The following is a 17,906-nucleotide window of genomic DNA, read 5'->3' on the forward strand; positions in this document are numbered from 1 at the left end:
GAAAGAAAGAAAGAAAGAAAGAAAGAAAGAAAGAAAGAAAGAAAGAAAGAAAGAAAGAAAGAAAGAAAGGAAGAAAGGAAGAAAGAAAGAAAAAGAAAAAAGAACAAGAACAAGAAAGGAAAGGGGGAGGGAGAGAGAGAAAAGAAAGAGTAAGAGACAGCTTTAGAGAAATTCAGATGTTTTATGAAAATCTGATCAAACTCTAATACAAAGCATAAAATGATGATTACTTAAAATATGATATTGAGGGGCGCCTGGGTGGCTCTGATGGTTAAGCATCTGCCTTCAGCTCAGGTCAGGATCCCAGGCTCCTGGGATTGAGCCCCGCATCGGGCTCGTGGCTCAGCGGGGAGCCTGCTTCTCCCTCTGCCTCTGCTTCTCCCCCTGCTCATGCTCTCTCTCTCATTCTCTATCTCTGTGTCTCAAATGAATAAATAAAATTTTTTAAAAAGTTAAAAAATAATAAAATAAAATATGATATTGAATATCAAATTTTAGTGTATTTTACAATCGTTAACTTCAGATGAAAACAAAATTTTGACACATTAAACATAAAAAATTTTTTAAGAGTTTCATCACTGTTTAGAATTCTTAAATTCTTCACAAAAAGAACCAAATTTAACTATTTTTGACTGCTGTGGTTTACAATCACTACAGTTCAAAGGCAGCAACTAGACTGGTATATGATTCAAGTCATCCTCTGCAAGATAGGTTTCAATAAATATTTGTGGATTTATGTTTAAGGAAAGTGTGTCATTTTATGGAGTTAAAACTTCAGATAAAAGTAGATTGTAGAAATATAAAAAATAAAATTTGAAGTGATTATTTTGGGAAATGCTGGGATAAAACTAAAATGCTCACTGATAATGGAAGTATATAAATAGTTCCTTAAAAATTAAACTAGTTAATATGTCAATTGGAAGTTGCAACCCTGTTATGAAAATCTGATTTATTTGTTCATTTTATTTATCTATCTATTTATTTATTTATTTATAATCTTTGCTCTGAATTTTTTTTACAATAATTGAAAAATACCTAACCTTTGTTTCAATGTATAGTTTAAATTTTCAGGTTCGATTTAATGCACTGCTAAGTCTTCTAAATTTAAGGCAGAATTCTTTGTAATCATATAGCCTAGATTTCCAAAAGAAGTGAGAATCATAAATATTGTTATTTTAGGAGATTAATTCTGATTTATTTTCACAGATCTTTGAAGCCCTGATATATATTGTTTTAATGCATTCATTCATTCAAAAATCTTAGGAAGTGTGTACTAGATTAAACTACCATGTCTCTTTTTGTGAGAGATCAAAGGCTTGGTAATCCCTACCTTAGAGGAATTTATTTAAATCAAGAAATATGGTGTGGATGGAGCAATCTAACTGAATTTGAATGATTTCAGAATTCTTTAATGAAAATGAATTTGTGATATGATCAAATTAATAGTTAGTGGAGAGGAAATGGAATACATTTAAGATGCTACAATTTGTATGTACCCAAAGCATTTGAACTGTTGAGAGTTCTAGAAGCTTGACAGGTGGGTATTTCAAATGAAGTTGACCACAGCTGAAAGACACATAAACCTATAAAAGTTATTGTGCATGTTCTAGAATTACAGAATAAATTAAATTAAATCAAAATATTTTCTTCAAGAATTTGATTTATGTCTTCTAAAGTTATGACCAAAATTCAAAGATACAGAAAATATATTCAGATTTTCTTTGATCAGATAATAAAAATGGTATTCTACTTTGACATAATAAATACACCAAATTAAAGGGAGCTATTGAGTTTAAAAAAAAAAAAGATGTTTACACAGAATCTAGCTATCAGAAGAAAGAAATTTTTGTGTAAGGGAAACAGAACTAGCCTCTGTATTAGAATTGACCTAAAGGCATAATTTTGTTCAGCTATGCATATCAGGAATGATTATACCTTCCTTAGAGCCTCAGAAATTAGCTTTACTTTGTCTCAGGTAGTCAAGAGACCAAGAAATCAGTTTAAATAGGAGGAAGGCAAAAGGGAGGTGGGAAGCATTGTATAGCAAGAATCATAACCAATGTCAGCAAGAATTTGATTTGCAATTGACACTGCCACAGCAAAGATTATCAGTTCTCCCCATGTTCTTGCACAAGACTTGGAGTTACTAGAGAACTCATAATGATTCATGAACCTTGATCATGAGAGTAAAGAATCTCTGCACTACTTTCCACCAAAATTATATAAACTGGGAGCTTCCCGAAAGGGAGATCAAAGAGCTCCCAGGAAGGATGCAGATAGCGGTTGAGTTTTCTAATTGGTAAAATGAGATTTGTAATAATTAGCTAAGAGCATTATGGTTCATAGTAAAAGCAAATGTACCTAGTGCAGAATATGACACATAATGTGGTTGAGTCTATATCACTTAATGGAAAAATGGAGAGAATGTTTAAATCTGATAACAAATAAACAGTCACTTTATGCAAGGACCATATGGAAGACAAAAAATTGAATGAATCACATGTGCTAGAGTTTGATCTTCTCTCTGCTGTGTAGGCTTTACTTTAAATCAAAAGATGATGCAAATCCAGGGGGATTTGATTATCACAGCATAATATACTAGATCTGAAGACTTTGTGTCAAGCTATTATTCATGAGGCTTTTTTCTTCCAAAGCTGACTTGAGTGCCTCCCTTCATCAAATGGAAAGAGGATGTCAAAATCACATAAGGTCACCATTACAAAAAGAGATTCTACAGGAATATGCAAAGTCTTTTTGCTTGGCAATGGCAAAATATATAATCCTGTGACAGAGAGAGGAAATCTACTTGTTTGTCTCAAAGCTTATATTTATATGGTCACGGCTTGACTCTGAAGTCATTCCTTGAGCTCATTTGAAATCTTAAGTAGGAATAAATGTCATCCAATGCTGAAATACTGTAAAAGCAATTCAATTCAATGTTTATTTATAAATATGACAGGCTGGAAACTTGCATACTTTTGTCTAAAGATTTCTCAAAGATGTAGTCATTTCAACCGTAATCTATTACCATTTATTTAAATCACTGTCATGGGGGTAATATGTAGTAACATGTTCAGATAATGTTTTATAGATTATCTAATTGAAAGTCTTCAGGTTAAATGCATTGGAAATCTTTATTTAATTCTAATATGATAATTAGAAGTTGGAGAATATGTTCTTTCCAAAGATCACTCTTTTATATGCTTATTCAATCATTCATTGTTGCCATGTATTCCAAAATCTTTTATTAGTAATTTTCTAGCTCATTTTCCATACTATAATGGGGACCCACTAAAACTGTTGAACAATGTCTCGATATCATTTTAAATAAGAGTCATTAGTATTGATAAGTATAGATTTAATATTTAATTTGGGAATTTTGTTAATATTTCTGCTCTCTGCTGTACTTTTGTGCTGGTAGCTTCAGTAGAGATAGTATCAAATGATAATGATTTGACAGGTAAGTAGGGGTTGTGAAGATATGAAGCTGGCAAATAATTAAACTGTCAATAAGTATTTAGGGACATAATTTATCTTAAAATGCCCTTAATAAGTTAAAAGGAAAAGTAAAATGTTTGGTTCTGTTGAGAAAAAAAAATTGAATAAAAACTTTAAGGAATGTTTTTTGAGTTATATATAATTAGATATTTCACTACTAATTAATTATAAAGAAGCTGAATCAAGAAGCATTTTTATTTGAATTCCAAATCATCCAAGGGTCTTTCTTTGCTTTAAACTACAAGTTAATAGCAGCATATGAAAAAAGTTGCCACTGATTAATGTTGGGTTCAAAAACACATAAAATGCATTTCTATATATAACATGTAAGCCTAGTTTCATTTACTAATAACCGCAAATGATGAGTAATCAAAGCACAGTGAATGAACTAAACAAATAATTAGCTTTGTGGTTTGAGATATAGAAGAGAAGTAGATCCTTAAAGCTCCCCAACTGGTACATTCACCTTGGCATTTAGTCTTTGGTATGACCCTGTAGGGGTGAAGGGCAGGCCACCCAAAATGTTCCATTAGGCATATTGATTATTTTAAATAAAAGTTACTCCAAGGAGCCTGTGTAAAGAATAATGTTCAGACCCTCTTCTGTCTCCCTGAAAGATACCTTCTCTTTACACATCCTTATCACCACAGTAGGAAATTCAAGGCTGAGAATGTTGTATAAAAACCCTTTTTTTAAACTAATTTACTACCCAAGCCCAAATTCTGTTTAGAAATCCTTACTAGTTGAAGCTCTCAAAGTTAAGTCTTCTTTGTTCTGTCAATTTCTCACAGATTTATTATCTGTCTGAAAAATAGAAAAACTGCCTGCCTTGGTCATTTTTTAAGTTTCAATTTCATCATTGGGCCTTCATGCACACATAATAAAACTTTTCTTCTCCTTTTAATGTGTCTCATTTAAATTTAATTCTTAGTCCAGCTAGAAGAATCTTAGACTGAGGAAAATTTCTTCCTCCATTTCAACACAGAAGCTCAGATCTTGCTGGGCTCAAATATAATTTTGATTTTTGAGTAAGAGAGAGAAGAATAAGGAAGTATAACTCAGTTGTTTGAGGGAGCTTATTGACAATTCTAAAAAATATTCTTAAAATAATATTGAGCTTTTGGACTTAAAGATGAATCAATCAATGTTTAATACAGGTTATCTAATTTGTGACCAAAGTTTGCAAGATATTTTGTGAATAGAATGGAAGAAAAGATAAATACCTTTTTTAAATTATGCTTTTTTTTAATGTACCTCTATATGCTCTCCTTTCTACAACACTCAGTTTGGTTATATATTTATATATTCATTGACTGTAATTGCATCCTTAAAATATATGTATTTACAAGGCTAAGGAAGTTTGCCATTCATGTGGCTTATAAAAGACCAGATAACAACTAACTGCTACAGCAGGAGAGAACAAGAAGGGGAATTTTATCATTCTTCTATTGATACCCTAATATCAAGATATCCCTTTCATAATCCATTCTTCTTCGAAGAGTTGTAGCCATATAAGGAATCTTTGACAGAAGATCACATCTGAGGTAAACATTTTCAAATTTAAAATTTAAGTATAAAAAAATTAATTATAGGCTTCTGAAAGTTTTAATATTAATTACTTATAATTTTGATATAACTTATTAATGACAGAAGCGATTAGCAAACTTGTCTGTTTTGTTAAAGAACCTACTAGTTATTCACACTTGTACACATTACTTGGTACTAGTATTTTCTTTATGCTCTGCAAAATATATGTATATTTCATTTATTTATTTATGAAGGATCTAAAAGTAATCAACACTTATTAGAAGCTAGACCATGTAAAATTGTGATGTATTTTGTTTATTTTTCTAGTTTATATCGGTTTTAAATGGCATTGAGATAAATCAGTTTAAGTCTCTATTCTTTTTTATTTTTAAAGATTTGTTTATTTATATGAGAGAGGGAGAGAGCATGAGTGGGAGGTGCAGAGAGAGAGAGAGAGAGAGAGGATCTCAAGCAGACTTCCTGCTCAAAGTGAAGCCAGACATGGGGCTCAATCTCACAACTTGAGATCAGGGCCCAGAGATCACGGCCTAAGCCAAAACCAAGAGTCAGATGCTTACCCACTGCACCATCCAGGGGCCCCTAAGTTCATATTCTTAAATCAGACAAAATCATCAGTTTAATCAGATAATCAGTCCATTAGTTAAATGAACCCCTTATTCAGAATTTATTAAATGCTACATACACAAAAATTGTGCATCTATCTGATTGTTCTATAGGACTAAATGAAATATGCTATATTTTGAAGATAAGTAAGACATACAGGAATGTAAAACAAATTATGTAGTTACTTAAAAACAATTCATTTTATAACTGAAATACAGCAATTTCAGGGTTACTATTTGAGGTTAAGTTTTATCAGAGATATAGACAAAAGTAAATTCTTCAATTTCTTCTTGAGAAAAGGAAATACAGTTAAGTACTTAGACTACTTCTACAAAATCAAAATAGTACAAGCTAGGGAAATTATTATCTTGATAACATTTATGGGAAACACCCACCACCTTCAATTTGCTTAAATTATGCAGATTTGTGATTTTGTTTGTTAGTTGTTACAGGAGAATTTGTGTGACTAAACAGCACTTGAAATATCATCCAAACATTGGTGACTTAAAGATCATAAGAGTCTGAATTTCTAACCCTGAAAGTCTGTATTTTACTTTGTAGGGGACACAAAATTATTATATTTATATATTATTAATATTTTTTAGCCCTAGGAAAAGTAACCCAAGTAGTAGCTTGAACCTATTGATGGTTATGCATAGTTCCAGAATTACCTTCCATCTAATTTTCCAGAAAGGTGAAAACAAAGTATTATTCAGTGAGCTAAATTCTCAGCAGGGAAACAAATTTTTAATCTGGTTGCCATGGTAATTCCATCCCTGTATTCAATTCCCACTCAACTTGGCTTGATGGCATTTGGTCTGAGTAATGAAATGGGAGGAAAGGACTGATGATTTTACTTTGAAAATATCCACAATGGGAAGTATACATATTTCATTCCTTTCTTCTACACTCCCTTCATTTTCTCCTTTCTCCAAAGGTTATTATTCTCAAAACGAGGATAACATTTCTAGTGGATGCATACATTTAAATGCTTTCACATCAATACTAATAGCAGGTCAGGAGAGTATACTGACAGGGCTAAATCCTGGACACTGATAATTTATGGGCCACATCTAGTAGGCTATCCACATCTTTCTACCTTGAGCTAGTTGTGGTCAATTATACTATGTAAGGCTGTATTTCATGTCAGAATTAAAGCACTCACCTGATCTTCTCCATTCTAAGTGTACGTAAATATATGGGCTCACAAGTTTGACATGACTACTTAAAGTGAATACTTTCAGTTTTTTTTTTTCCCAGAGTATCAGCATAATCTATGGAATATATATTAAATTGCTTCTCCAGAAGTGAAATCCTGCCATATGTACTAGAGAAATGTGCACAGATGGTTATGGTATGTGTGGACATGTGAAGAAACTAAATGTTCACCCAAACATACTTCAAAGGACATTGTAATACAAATTTAGGTTACTATCTGTGCATGGCCTTTGGCATGGTCTTTCCCTTCTAAAACACATTCTTTTTGCTCTCATGTAGAAAAGTAATGATTCCATACATGCTTTATGATGTTGATGAAAGGCTCAACAGAAACTTTTACAGTTAACTCTGTAAAAGTTAACAAATGCAGCAAATGTGTTTTCTTCATATTGTAGATAGATAGATGACTACTATGTTAAGCCCCACTGTATTTTTTGCAGTTCCTAAAACTCAACTCCCCAAAACACTCTGTGTGGAGGAATTCTTTGTGTAATTGAGTAAGTAGGTGAGAACAAAGGCTTGTGCCAAGGCAATGTCTAACATACACAGAGGGAAATGATTCTTTTAAAACTGTGTTCTGAAAGGGTGCTACTTGTTTCCACCCTCAGCATCATAGACTTCACCAAAATTGTCAGTTTGGATTCATTCCAGTTAGCTATATCTTGTTGACTAGAGGGTTTCTTTAATTGTAACCATATATGGTAACCAAAAGCTTGACTGATGGCAACTAAATCCATACCAAGGAGTAAGAATCACCCAAATGCAGTTCTAGAATTGATTCTAAATATATTAAACAAATTATAAATATTACATGACTCCTAACATAAAGTTCTCATCCCTTTTCTTTAATGAACCGGTAAGACATTACCAGAGTGGTTAAAAGGAGATTTGGGGGGTTATGTGTTGCTTTTCCAATTCAGTTTCCATTTCTTCCAGCTTCCACTTATTTCTGTTTTCCAGATAGTTCTTGTACCATTCACTCCACACTGGAATAGATTGTTCTCTTTTCTTTTTTTCTTTTTTTTTTTTAAACAGATAATCAAATGTACTTAACAAATATCTTTACATGTTAAAACTTTACATGTTTTGTTAACATTTTAAGTATACTTTCGTTTTTTTTATTATGTTATGTTAATCACCATAGATTACATCATTAGTTTTTGATGTAGTGTTCCATGATTCATTGTTTGCATATAACACCCAGTACTCCATGCAGAATGTGCCCTCTTTAATACCCATCACCGGGCTAACCCATCCCCCCACCCTCCTCCCCTCTAGAACCCTCAGTTTGTTTCTCAGAGTCCATAGTTTCTCATGGTTCATCTCCCCCTCCGATGTCCCCACCTTCATTTTTCCCTTCCTGCTATCTTCTTCTTCTTTTTTTTTTAATATAATGTATAATTTGTTTCAGAGGTACAGGTCTGTGATTCAACAGTCTTACACAATTCACAGCGCTCACCATAGCACATACCCTCCCCAGTGTCTGTCACCCAGCCACCCCATCCCTCCCACCCCCCAACACTCCAGCAACCCTCAGTTTGTTTCCTGAGATTAAGAATTCCTCATATCAGTGAGGTCATACGATACATGTCTTTCTCTGATTGACTTATTTCGCTCAGCATAATACCCTCCAGTTCCATCCACATCGTTGCAAATGGCAAGATTTCATTCCTTTTGATGGCTGCATAATATTCCATTGCGTATATATACCACATCTTTATCCACTCATCTGTCAAAAGACATCTTGGCTCTTTCCAAAAGATCCTTATTCTATTTGAGGAAGTGTTTTACTCTTTTATTTATTGTGAATTTCTATGAAGATCTTTTCTCTTCAGTATGCTTTATAAAATGTCCACTGGTTATTTGCTAAATCTGGAAAGAGATTTTTCTCTTCTTCCAGTGCTCTGTGCTGCATGTTCCTTCCATTTCTGTATTATGTTGAGACACAATATATTTTGTTCCTTGTGTCCAGAAAAGCCAGCTGCTTATTTGGGTCTAAGATGAAAAATTGTCCCTTGTAATTTTTTTTGGCACCAAAGAAGTATCTCTTCATAGCAATATGTCTTGCACTGATTTGCAGTTTGGTAGTTTATTCCCACCCTGGTGTGAGGTATATCACCTCCTTGAAGCGTGTTGAAGAATGAGCAGACACACTATTCAGATGGCAAATTAAAGAGTCAAAAATAAGTGTAGGTGTCAATCTCAACATTCTCTTCCTTCTCCCACTCTTAAATTTTGTTTCTCTACCTTTAGCTCTATTTCTCTACATATTCCTTCTTAGCAACTCTTAGAATTATAACTAATACATCAAAGTAACCTGATGTTTTTCTGTTTCTGTTTCTGATTTCTATTTCTCAACTCAAGTGGAGTCCCTTGAATGTGTCCACAATAATCCCTGCGGAAGTTCCCAAACATATTCATTACATGATTTTTCCCCATACATATCATTCTAGGTTCCCTGCTCTGACTACCCTAAGTTATTTCCCTAGTCACCTAGACTCTAGAACTCAAGAAACTTTCACTTTTCTCTGTGTCATTATTTATTTGGTATGCAATTCTATTGCAAAAATATTTATCCTATTTCCTGTTTCCTACTTTGTTGCTACTGCTTTCTTCTAGATCCTTGTACCTTTGTCTTGGGCCATTTCATTTCTCCCTAACTTGTTACCCTACTTCTGGGATGTATTTCTTTTTATCTCATATGATATGTTTCTGTAAAATTAAATTCCAAGATAGTATTATTATATTTTACTCTTTCTGAAAAATATTAAGTGCTTTGCCATTACCTATAGCAGGGGACAGAAAAAATTTTCTTTAAAGTTCCAGATAGATGGCGCACTTGGGTGGCTCAGTCAGTTAAGCATCTGCCTCTGGTTTAGATTATGATCCCAGGGTCCCTGGGATGGAGTCCCGTGTTGGCCTCCTGCTCAGCCAGGAGCCTGCTTCTCCCTCTGCCTGTCCCTCCCCCTGCTTGTGCTCTCTCTCTGTCAAATAAAGAAATAAAATCTTTAAAAATAATAAAAATAAAGTTCCAGATAGTAAATATTTTAAGTTTTGCAATATATACACCCAGTCTCTGTTACAGCTGTTCAAATCTACCATTGTGGTGCAAAGGCAACCATAGATAATATCTGAATCAATGGGCATGCATATATTCCAGTAAAACTTTATTCCTAAAAACAAGAAAGGAAGATGTGACCTGTGAATAAGTTTGCTGACCTCTGCTATAGTATTAGTTTTCAAATATTTTTCCAATCAAAATACCTTAAAGTAACCTACCATGATCTAGACATTTCAAAAAAATTCTGGTGATGCTTTTATATTTAATGTATATGTAAATGCACATTTCATTTCTCTCCAATATACATTTTAAATTATTTACTATAAAGTAAAATTGATGATTGAGGCATACGTGGAATATATAGCAATTGGCTCCGTTTATACCCAGGAAGTTCAGGGCTACAGGTACTTCATTTTAAGAAGCATTGGCCTGAAGGATTAAAGCCTAACTTTTTATTCTGTTTTTCAATAGCATTCATGCTTTTCTTACAACCAAGCTGTCTAAATATCTCCCTTCCCATTCTAGTTTCCCATCTGACCTTCAGCTATCTTCTTTTCTCAGTCTGGATCATCTCTATAATACATTTACACTGTTTTTGTGGGAGTTTTTAAATTTTACTTTTAATTTTTATTTACTTATTTTTAGAGAGGGAGAGAAGAGAAGGGAGGGGAGAGGGGCAGAGGGAGAGAGACAATCTTAAGCGGGCTCCACGCCCATTGTGGAGCCCAATGCAGGGCTCGATTTCATGACCCTGTCATGACCTGAGCTGAAATCAAGAGTTGGACTCTTAACTGACTGAGCCACCCAGGCACCCACTATCTTTACACTGTTTTTTAAGTATATCTTTGTTGTATCTTTCCATAAGCTAGATTCATCCACTTATGAAATCCCATGGACATTGTATGTATTTCTCTATTAATAAATACATTATGCTCTAGGTACTTACATATAGCATCTCCTCAATTAGACCATGTGATCCTAAGCAAGGGCAGGGTTTGTGGATAGTTCATTTTTAAGCCACCCCCACCCCTGCCAGTGCTTTGCACAAAATTAAGACTTTCTATTTATTTTATAAGTGGAAGTAAATATGGTTTGTTCTGAAATAAATAATGTCTACACTGTGGGTTCCTTTCCCATCAATAGCAGGATTATCAAGATGAAAGCCTGTTTATATAGGATCTTTCTTTATTCCTTTTTCATTTAACCAACAAATATTTATAAAATATCCACAGGATGTTAGGTACTGTTCTAGACACTAGATTTAATGTGTATGAATAGACTGATGGGGCCTTTGCTTTCAGAGATGACATTGTGGTGACTGGGGCTTGGAAGGGAAGAGAAAATCATACCCACACATATAACTTCAGGCAGACACATGTATTATGATGAGCAATGATTGATGCTATGTTATAGATAGTGACTGGCTGGGGTATCTACTTTGGACTGAGTGATCCTAGACATCTTCTCTGAGGCAATGACAGCTGATCTAAGACCCGTAAAATAAGGAGAAATGAGATATTCAGAGTTTTGAAAAAAAGAGAATTCTAGGAAAAGAAAACAGGTGAGAATGAGCATGATGTATTTGAGGAAATAGATGACTAGTATACCTGGAGAGTTATCTGGGAAAGAATATATTCAGGATATATATTCAGATACATTCAGGGCATATATATGAAAGAGATACCACTGGGATTTCAGCATCACAGACAAAATGTGCTAAGTAGATACTATAGTAATAAGCATGGGGCAGCAGTCTAATAAAGCATTAAGTTGAGTAAACAGAGAAGAGGAAGCAATTTTTTTTTTCCTTAGGTGGTGGTTACACATCACTAGGAAGAACTTTAGGGGAAGGCCTTGGTTTGGAACTCAAATGGCTTTAGCTATAGGAAGAAGTGTAATATAGACTTGGTATTAGGAAGAGAGTATTTTGCACACATAGTTATCTAAAGAGATAGATTAACTCTGACTGGGCATCTTAGATTGTTAGTTTCATTGGCTAGTTCAAAATTAGGTCACTCAAGAAAGCCTCTTATATATGGGCAGAGTTCCTTCAAATTCTCAGTGGGAACCAGTCTAGCTCTACTAGGGACTAGAGGACTTGCTAGGATTTGTTTTGTTTCATTTTTTTTTTTCCCCTCTTCATCTTTAATGTTGATGATTCAGGGTGATCCAAAAGCTATCAAAGCTCCCTGTTGGTGTTCAACATACATCAAATAGTAACGAGAGGAGACTTGAAGGTGACATCTTTCTAATCCAGTTCAGAGACAAGTTTGTTCTTGCAATAGCACACCATGAAACTTTAATAATTTAATAACTTTGTAAAGAAAGAATTTATCTATCTCCAGAGTTCTATTTGTCTCTTTCCCTGACATCTCCTTTGGGACCTGCAGGATTTATGCTTATTTTAAAGTTAAAATGTGTTCCAAGATGCTTCTATGCAGAGAGTAGTAAGGGTATTTGCTGTGATTCTCCGAAGTAGAGTGACTTCCAAGAAGGGAGTAAGAGTATAGGGCTCATGTCTGTACACTTCTTGCTGTTTTTGAGATTACCACAAAAATATAAGGGCAATGATAAACTTTACTGTTATGAGTAAGTGGGTCAAACGGGATGAGAATTATTATCAATAACTACTATAGGAAAGCAGATTTCATTATAATCTTACAACCAACTAGTCTAGAATTTATGAGATCTGATTGTCTTGCTGCTGAAGATCATGCTTTTCTAACCGTAGTCATCTAAACTAGGAGCTGCTAGAGCAAAATAAGTCTGTGTTCTTGCTCATGGAGGAAAGAATATACGTTATCATTTTCATTTGTTTAAGGAAATTGAGCATCATATAGATAAAAGGTTGTATACTAAAAATTCTGTTATATTAATATAAAACTACAGAAGCTCAAATCTACAATTGAGAAGAGATCTCTGTATTTCCCATAAAGGAAAACTAATTTCATGTCTTTGTTCCCTGGGGCTTCCACATCTAGACATATGGTTCTAAGTATAGAAATAAATACACACATATGTATATAATATATATTAAATACACATTATATATAACATAGATACATATGTATAATGATTCAGTGTCTTATAGTTACAGCAATAAAAGAAGTGGAGAAAAGTTTAGTCTATTAGATTTTTTCCTTGATAAACATTTACTAAGTATTTTTAAAGTAAGAGATACTATATTAGACGCCAAAATACCAAGATGTTTAAAAAGTGGTTTCTGCCTTAAGGGATCTCATTGTTTACCAAATACAAACTTTTCTTACAATTATAATATAGAATAGAGTGGACTATGATGGGTATCTGAAAGAAGTGCCCTAGAAAGAAAAATAAATGTATTGGCAACTGGATCCACAGTTATTTTTATGGTTTGTGCCTTTTGTGTCCTATCTAAGAAATACTTGCCTAATCCAAAGTTGCAAGGATTTTCACCTATAGTTTCCTCTAGAAGCTATATAGTTTTAGCTCTTAAAGGTAGGCATATGATCTATTTCATTTTAATATATGTATATAGTGTGAGGAAAAGGTCCAAACTTGCTTTTTGCATATAGATATCCAACTATTTCAATGTCATTTTCTAAAAAGACCACATTTTCCCCCCATTGAATTGTCTTGGCACATTTTGCAAAACTCAATTGACCATGCATGTAGAAATCTCAGTTTTTTAATACATCTGTATGTAGGGATGTCTAGTCTCTTCCAGGGAGCCACATGAGTCTCTATTTATCTGCCTGTCCATGGCCTGAATGGCATTTTTCTCATTTGGGATATGTGATAAAACATTTTATACCTGAGACATGCAAAGAGGCTTAATACCTGAGGAGTGTAAGTTTGAGGATTTGGTCACAGTGGAGAGAAGGTTGGGGGCAGAACCGGTAATTGTTTATACTTTAAAAAATAATTGAATCTGTCACTATGATATCTTGGATTTCAAAGGTTAAAAGACCTTAAATTATGTTTGATCACCAAGCAAATTGTCACTTGTTCATCACCATGGGGTGCTGATAATGCTGGTTGGCCATCTGGCCCTTATTTCTAATGCCAGGAAGCAGTGACTTGGCAGGGCTGAAGCTAGGAGCATTTTAGTTATAGTAAAAGGCAAACTGGACATTCTTTCTCAGTTTGAAGCCATGAATTATACAGTTTAACTTCAGAACTCAGACTGGGAAAATAAGGAAATATTTTATCTTTTTATGTCAACTTTGACTTCTCAGTCAAGATACTTAAACCACTTAGAGCTTACATATTGAAATATAAATTGAATTGGGGTCTGTTTTCTATTGTCCTTTTTTTTTTCTAAAATTTTTTAAGTTCTTCGAAGTTGTATATGTATGGTATAAATTTCTCAATTGAATGCAAATGAAAATATGCTCTATTATATCCAGAGGCATTACCTTCATATCAAAGGGTTATTAAGGTTATATTTTTTAAAACATTCTCACAGAAGAGCACTGCAATTTTGGGTCAATTCGATTGTTATTTGGTCCAAAAGTATTACTCAAGTCCCAAGGATTCTTTTGAAAATTTGGATACTCTAACATTTTACTTTATATACCATAGAAATTTAGGATTGAAGAGGCCAAGATTAGCAGCTTAGAAAAAAAAAAATTGGAATGCACACCCTTGGTGGCTGTCAAAAAAGTCAAAGCCATCTTCAAAACCAACAATAGGATTGTATCTATTTCTCTATAGAGAATTCTCCAGTGCTCTTTTAGGAAAACTGAGATCCTTAGATACTTCCCTTTATTAAATAAACAAACAAAAATTCTGGGTGTTCCCCACTGTCAGTGAAGAAAATCTGAACTAATTTTGTCATTCAGATTTCTCTGTGATCTGGCTCCACCATCCCCTGCAACCATTTTACTTTCTCAGTCCAGACTTTACATACTGAAAACCTTACAGTGTGCTATGATCTTATTTCAGGCCAGCCATTTTCCTCATTCAATATTATCATATGTCTAGTAATACTTTTTGTGTGTTGGGTCTATGTAGCTAAATCTTAAAAGACCAAAATCTAACAAAACTAATCTCAAATGGAAACTGACCCAAGAATTATTAGTTCGTTAGTTTCAATAGCAAGTGAGCTCAGTAGTCCACTTTTTTATAGTATTTTTTTATTCAGCCTTGATATATTCATTTTGATATACGTACACTTTTTAATCCAAATTTTGAGAGCATGATCCATAGCTCATTTAGCTGTGAATTAAAACCTATCTCAGAGTCTTAATTATAGTAGGTACCTATTGCAAGTTGGTAGAATAATGAAAAAGATAAATAATTTAATCATTTTCCAACTTGAAAAAAATCCATGCTAGGAATGTTCTAAATACCTCAAACCTAACTCATAAATCTGTCAATTCCAGCCGTCAGTCATTCCTGAAACTGACAGCCTCCCATTCTAATAACTCAATATTAAGTTCCTTTAAATGAAGTGTATGCATTAATCAGCATCTGATAGGAATAACATCTGGCATGACTTCATGAGTGAATCAATTTCACTGTTCGGGTTCAACACTCTAGAAACTTACTACAATAAAAATTACTCTTGTAAAACACTTCACTAGGTCATAGTTGGTAACATAGCATTTTCAGTCAAGCTCACTCTGTCCAAGTGCTCCTCTCCTTGAACTATGTTAACCTAAACATATGTTATCCTCCTTTCCCAAGCACCGATATTAGAGTCAAATACAATTTTATAGATATACTTCAAGTGACATTTCTATGTTGCTATCTGAAAAGAGGCTTATCTCATAGGAATCCTTTTTTATTTCCTTTGCTGCTTTTATACATACAGACCCTCAGTAATTACTCATCCAATAGCAGAGAGGATTGAAAGCATGACAAGTGCCAATTACTGTCAAGATTATCCATGTGAACTAGATTTCAATTACTGGAATGGAGAATTTAATTTTAACAGTTTACATTATTATTTATAACATTTATATTGTAGTCTAAGAGGTTTTTTTAAGTATATTTTTAAAGATTTTATTCATTTATTCATGAGAGACAGGGAGCGAGAGGCAGAGGGAGAAGCAGGCTCCCAAGGAGCAGGGAGCCTGATGCAGGACTCGATCCCAGGACCCTTGGATCATGACCTGAGCCAAAGGCAGATGCTTAACCATCTGAGCCACCCAGGTGCCCCAGTCTAAGAGGTTTTAATGCGAGCACTTTAGAATCAGTTATCATCAGAAAATTAATATTGAACATTCTGAAAAAGTAAATTAGAATAGTGGTGGTGATTTTAGGTATGTTGTTATTTAGAATATTTGAAGAGAAGTTCTTTATTACAGAAAATGCCTTATAAACTAACAAAAAACACGTGAAAATTTTAGTATTCAGGAATATTCATAAGTGATAGGTAATACATTGTTCATAGAATACTTCTGGTTGGAGTATAAAAAATAACTCTCTTCTCTGGAGATGAGAAAATCTTATTTTTGCATGATCTTTGATAATTCTTTTTAGATAAATAATCATAGATATTTACAACTTCAAACCTTTCAATATTCAATCAAATCCTTCCCTACGAGGACTAGGGAAGAGACCATAGGTTTTATTAGTGAAGTACTAAGTAAATAAGATGATTTTTGTAATAAACAGTACTGCAAGGAAAATAACAATTATTTTCCTAACTAAAGGCAAAGTGGACTATATGTGCAAAAATAGACCCTGAGTGGGAAGAAATACACATGCTTTACCCTATAGACTGAGAATATATTGTGAGACCATCATGGGATAGTACGTATTTAACATGAAATGATGAGATATCTCCTGCACAGAAAAAAAAAAAAAATCTACAAATGTAAATAAATAAATATATACATATATACTTATGTATATATAGTCTAAAACAACCAGTTTTGTCTAAATTATTATTTTTGTAATGACTTAGTATTTTTCAAACAAAACAACTGATAATTGATTATTACTGTTGACTAACATACAGTTGTAGTCTTGGCACACTATAAACACATTTCCTTTTCTCATTTTCCTCACCAAAACTCCATGAGTTCGATTTTATGATTACTCCATTTTGCAAGTGGGAGAAAAAACAACAAAGCACTCTAACATGAGTTTAGGTTAACCACGATCATAAGCTATTAATTGGTGGTCCCAGAATTTAATGGCAAATGTTCAAATTTCTTTGGCAGTATAAAGTAAAAATTATCCAAAGAATGGGAAGGAAGAGGAGAGGAGAAGACATATATATATTTTTTTCTGAGTACAAAAATAAGAACTCGTCATTCTCCTTTTCCTTTTTTTCTGCTCTTGTCTTTGAATCTATACTGTTAAATAAAAGATAAAAAAAAAAAAGCCTCCAGAAATCTAAATCCGCACGTAGGTACTAACTAATTTAGTTTATTAGAATAAGCCATAAAAATGCATGTGCCTGCTTTTCTCATCCAGGTGGTCCTTGGTGTGACTGGAGAAAGCCTTAAGCCACACAAATATAATCCTTGCTCTCTGTAGCCAGGATATTCTGGAGTTTATATCCATTTCTAAGGGACTGGGAAATTTTAAGACTTCTGTTGGGTTACATTTGGGGATATGGTTCTTATCAGCAAATTTAGCATATTTATAGTCTCATTTGGAGCACAACTTAATTCAAATATATTTGTTGCTTTCAGAAAATGTAACCAATATCAAAGCCATAATAAAATAATAATTATTTATCCATAACATGTCTTTGACTTTAAAGCTGTCTTGTTAAGGATCCTTGACTAATGAGGATGTTCTTTATCTTCTCCTCTCCTACTCTCTACCTAGCACAGAGTAGATTATCACTAATAGGCACAAAAATAACTTGGGAAAATCATTAAAATCCAGGGTAAATTAGGGTTTTACATAAGTTCTACTTACTATATTTCAAAAGACACAAGAGCTAATATTGTCCAAAATACACTTACTAGTCTCCATGTACCAAAGGAGAAAAAAATAAATAAAATTCTCTCAGAAAATTCACTTAATATATTTT

Source organism: Callorhinus ursinus, unplaced genomic scaffold (genome assembly GCF_003265705.2).
Source record: "Callorhinus ursinus isolate GAN/ISIS: 27379988/994484 unplaced genomic scaffold, GSC_fseal_2.0 scaffold21, whole genome shotgun sequence".
Lineage (NCBI taxonomy): Eukaryota > Metazoa > Chordata > Mammalia > Carnivora > Otariidae > Callorhinus > Callorhinus ursinus.